The sequence below is a fragment of the Gossypium hirsutum genome, chromosome A09 (assembly GCF_007990345.1).
Source record: "Gossypium hirsutum isolate 1008001.06 chromosome A09, Gossypium_hirsutum_v2.1, whole genome shotgun sequence".
NCBI lineage: Eukaryota > Viridiplantae > Streptophyta > Magnoliopsida > Malvales > Malvaceae > Gossypium > Gossypium hirsutum.
The window spans coordinates 46,483,479-46,488,017 of record NC_053432.1 but is presented as its reverse complement, the minus strand read 5'-3'; the positions used below and the strand labels follow the sequence as shown (position 1 = coordinate 46,488,017).

At 42.2% G+C, this 4,539-nt stretch overlaps 1 non-coding gene across 1 annotated transcript; it reads left to right on the top strand.

Annotated features, from left to right (window-relative positions):
* Positions 1-4,170: 4,170 nt before the first annotated feature.
* Positions 4,171-4,277, top strand: LOC121207388 (small nucleolar RNA R71). Its single transcript, XR_005902478.1, has one exon. It is a non-coding gene; the product is annotated as a small nucleolar RNA R71 (small nucleolar RNA).
* The last annotated feature ends 262 nt before the right edge of the window (positions 4,278-4,539 follow it).

Genomic DNA, 4,539 nt, shown 5'->3' with positions numbered 1-4,539 from the left:
ATCATCAAGAATGTCCTCGTAGGCCTCCTTATCGGTAGATTGGGCGAGATGATATTGGAGAGGGTAGGTTCCTCGGTGCCTCTCGATCATCTTCAAGCTAAGCATGCTCGAGATGCCTTGTGGAGACATCTGGCCGATGAGGGTAAGGGATGATTCTTGGGCCGCGGTGCTGAGGAGCCCGAAGTGTCGAGCCAACCGAGTAACATAGGGGCCAATTGAGATGACCCCCTTTCCTATGCCGCTCCGTCTGGTGCTAAATCGTGAGGGCGATGAAATAGGCAAGGTCGATGACATGCCCGTGCGACATATACCATAAAAAGTAGGCTTCGTGAGTGTTGACAATGCTAGTGCTCTCTCGCCTCCTTGTAATCGTGTGAGCTAAAATGGCGTGTAGGTACCTCACGGATGGTGGGATAACTGATGCCTTAGAGCGGCTAGGATTATAGGAGGCTGCGCTAGGGGCCAAAGTGTGCCAGCACTTCGAGGGAGAGAAATGTATGTGGCGAGTGAGAGCATGTAGTTCATTCTCCACCTTTAACTCCTCCGTATATAAGCCCAGTGCAGCACCGAACTCTGGGACACTTAGATGGCGGACTAACCCGCCTAGGCGGAACTAGACTGTGCTGGGATCATCGTAGTTCGTCATTACAGTCTAAAGATGGAACGTTGAGCATAGTTCCATCGTGAGCTCGAGGTATATTGGCTCGATGATCCTAAAGAACACTCCCAATGGTCGGTGGTTAGGAGGGCCCGAATCGCATTAGCCAACTGAACTTGTTCTACGGCAGCCCAGTCGATGCAGTGGCCTGTAATTAAAGGTCGGGCCCGAAGGATTTGGAAAAGTTCTTCCTGGGGCCAATGGGGGAACTGCAGGAGAGGGTGACAAATTTTCGTGGTTGGACCCGCGGAAGATGACGCTCCCTTCCATTTTTTTGAAGCAGGTACGGCAGTTTTCTTTCCTTGTGAAGACGACATGGTACCTGCGATCAAAACCATTAATTCATTTTGAGGAATGATCAAAGTAAAATGAAGATAATTTGTAAATAACAATCATAATTTCGGCAACTACTAAGACTAACAAGTTAATCAAAGCAATCAATTGTATGGCATAAAAATGGCAACGAATTTTATGGAATGCAACATGTGTGACGGATGAAAAATGTTAACACTAAAGGCATGAGTATGTATATTGTTCTAATCATGAATATTTACTTTTAACTAATCAAATAAAGTAGAGAAATCATATAAAGAGTAAGAATTTGAACATGAAAAAAAAAAGAGAATAACTTGTTCTATGAATAAAATATGAGTGATAGAAAGATGAAAATAATCATGAAAAATGCATAGTACTATAATAACTAACATGAAAAATGAGTGCAATTAAAGGGAAAAAAAAGTAAATAAACGCTGGAAAAGGGAGAAGGAGCGGCAAAAATGGACTTGGATGCGGCATACAGGTATGGCGAGGAGGTCATGTAGACTTGCAGCGGCTAGGGTTAGGGTTTTTGGGTGGGGAAGACAATGAATAGTGCAGGGTTTTTATAGATTTTGGGGCACACAGCTAAGTAACATGTCGGTGTTCCCCAATTTCAGGCCGTGTGATTCGCAAATTTTGAATTTGAGCGCGTTTGACATTTAGTACAAGCCTGTGTTCCTTGGGCGTGTGGGTGAACACGGCTGTGTCGCACGACCTGGCTGGCGTTGTTCGCTTCTCCTAAGCCTGTGTATGAAAACTCCACGCTCGTGTTAATTTGACAGGTTTGGCCACGGGTGTTAAACACGCCCGTGGCTGGCGTTGTTCACTTCTCCTACGCCCGTGTATGAAAACCCCACGCCCGTGTTAATTTGACAGGTTTGGCCACGGGTGTTAGACACGGGCATGTCGTGCGCTCGTGCTGTTTTAACAGGTTCACCCATGGTTCTTCCACACAGGCGTGTCTCACGCCCCTTTTTTTTTTGGCAGGTTCGACCACGGCCATGTCGCAAGGCCGTAGCGTTTTATCGTAGCCCGTGTTTGGAAAAAATTATTGTCCTATTTTCACACAGCCCTAAGCACGCCCGTGCTCTTGGCCGCGTCCCTGTGGAAAACCTATATTCAAGTGCTCCGTTAGTAAGTTAGATGTTGAAGACTAAATTTTAAATAAGTTAATACAGTTAGTGCTTGGGTTACCTCCCGAGAAGCGCTCATTTATAGTCTAAGCTCGACTTACCTCTCCGTTGAATGATGATGGCGGTTTGAGAAGTTTATACTCTTCATTCATGCTATTAATCTCATCAAAATAAGGTTTTAAAATGGTTTTGTTTACCTTAAAAGTGCCGAACTTGGGATGACTCACCTCGACTGTACCGAATGGGAAAATGCTGAGTACCGTAAGAGGGATTTGTTCATTCAATGTGGTAGCGACAATGTGGGGATCTGTGGCATCTAATAAGACTCTATCTCCAACCTTAAGTTGATTTGGAAAGGGATTGCACTTGTTCTATCGTAGATTCGGTTTGTCAGGTGTTCTTGGTTTATGCATTCGCCATTCATCTAGCTCCTCGATTTGTAGCCTTCGATCTTCATGAATGGGTACTCTACTATTGCTTGAGAATGGTTCATGTACTTCCTTCAGACTCATTTCCTATAAAGAAGGTTGCACCATATTGTTAGTTTTAATAGAATGGTTTAGACGATCACCTTCAACTTCTATTGTGTTACCAGAATTGTGAGCTTGAAAGGTGATTGTTTCGTCTCCCACACGGAGTGTGAGTTCACTTGTGCCAACATCAATAATTGTTTTAGTAGTTGCTAAAAAGGGCCTTCCTAGAATTAAAGGAGTGTTGCTATCCTCCTCTATGTCTAGAACAATAAAGTCAACGGGAAATATAAATTTATCAATTTTAACTAGCACATCTTCAATAATACCCCTAGGAAATCTTATAGTTTTATCTCCTAATTGAATGCTCATCCTAGTCTCTTTGGGTTTCCCAAGACCTAATTGTTTAAACATTTTGTAAGGCATGACGTTGATAGTAGCCCCTAAATCAGCTAATGCATTATTAACATCTAAACTACCAATTAAGCAAGGAATCGTAAAACTCCCTGTATCTTTTAGTTTGTTGGGTAGTTTATTTTGGAGAATAGCTGAGCAAACTGCGTTTAGCTCCACATGCGATGCCTCGTCCAACTTCTGCTTATTTTCTAAAAGCTCCTTTAAAAATTTCATTGCATTTGGCATTTGCGATAGTGCTTCACTAAACAGTAAGTTAATATGTAATTTTTTTAAGAGTTTAAGGAATTTACCAAATTGTTCATCTGAGCAGTCTTTTCTTATCGCGTTGGGGTATGGCACACAAGGTTTATATTCGACATTCACAATTTTATTTTTATTTTGATCTACCTCACCTTGACATTTACTTACCACAGTTTCTTGCCTCAGTTCTAGCTCAGGCTCAACAAATCCTTCATCATCTTGAACATTAATCGCGTTAAGTTGTTCCCTTGGGTTAGGTCGGAGATTAGTTTGGAAAGCTAGCCTATCTGAGTTTTTGAGCCCTTGGATCGACGCTTGTTGATTTTTAAGTGTTGTCTTGGTGTTCTGGAAATGAGTTTCTGACACCGATATAAACTTTGAGAGCATCTCTTCAAGCTTCGGCTTCTTTTCCTGTTGGTAGGGTGGTTGTTGGTAGCTTGGAGGTGGTTGTGATCTTTGATTTCCTTAACCGCCCCACGAGAAATTGGGGTGGTTCCTCCAACCTGCATTGTAAGTGTTACTATATGGATTGTTTTGAGGTCGAGGATTATTACCCATGTAATTTAATTGCTTGTTATCCATGTTGTGGCCATAAGGTTGGTATTCCGAATGGCTTGTTCCACCTTCACTTGCTTCGCACTGCATTACTGAGAGAACTTGTGAAGAACTAAGAAAACCATCAATTTTCTTATTCAAGAGTTCTACTTGATTAGAGAGCATGGTGACCGAATCAACATTATAAACGCCGGCTATTTTCGTTGGCTTTGTCCTCATGACTTGCCACTGATAGTTATTCAGTGACATCTCTTCTATAAACTTATAAGCATCTTCAGGTGTTTTATTATTGATGGTTCCGCCAGCAGTTGCGTCAACCATCTGTCGAGCCGAAGGATTCAGACCATTATGGAACGTTTGAACCTATAGCCAAAGCGGTAACCCATGGTGAGGGCACCTTTTCAAAAGGTCCTTGTATCTCTCCCATGCATCGTAGAGTGTTTCTAAATCCATCTGCACAAAAGAAGAGATATCATTACGTAATTTAGCCGTTTTTAGCCGACGGAAAATATTTTAGTAAAAATTTTCGGTCATTTGTTCCCAAGTAGTAGTTGACCCTCGTGGTAACGAGTTCAACCACTATTTAGCTTTGTTCCTTAATTCATCCACTGTTTAGCTTTGTTCTTAATGAAAAGGGAAACAACCGAAGACGTATAGCATCATTAGAAATGCCATTGATTTTAAATGTATCGCATAGTTCTAAGAAGTTTGCTAAATGAGCGTTGGGATCCTTATTCTGCAAACCATC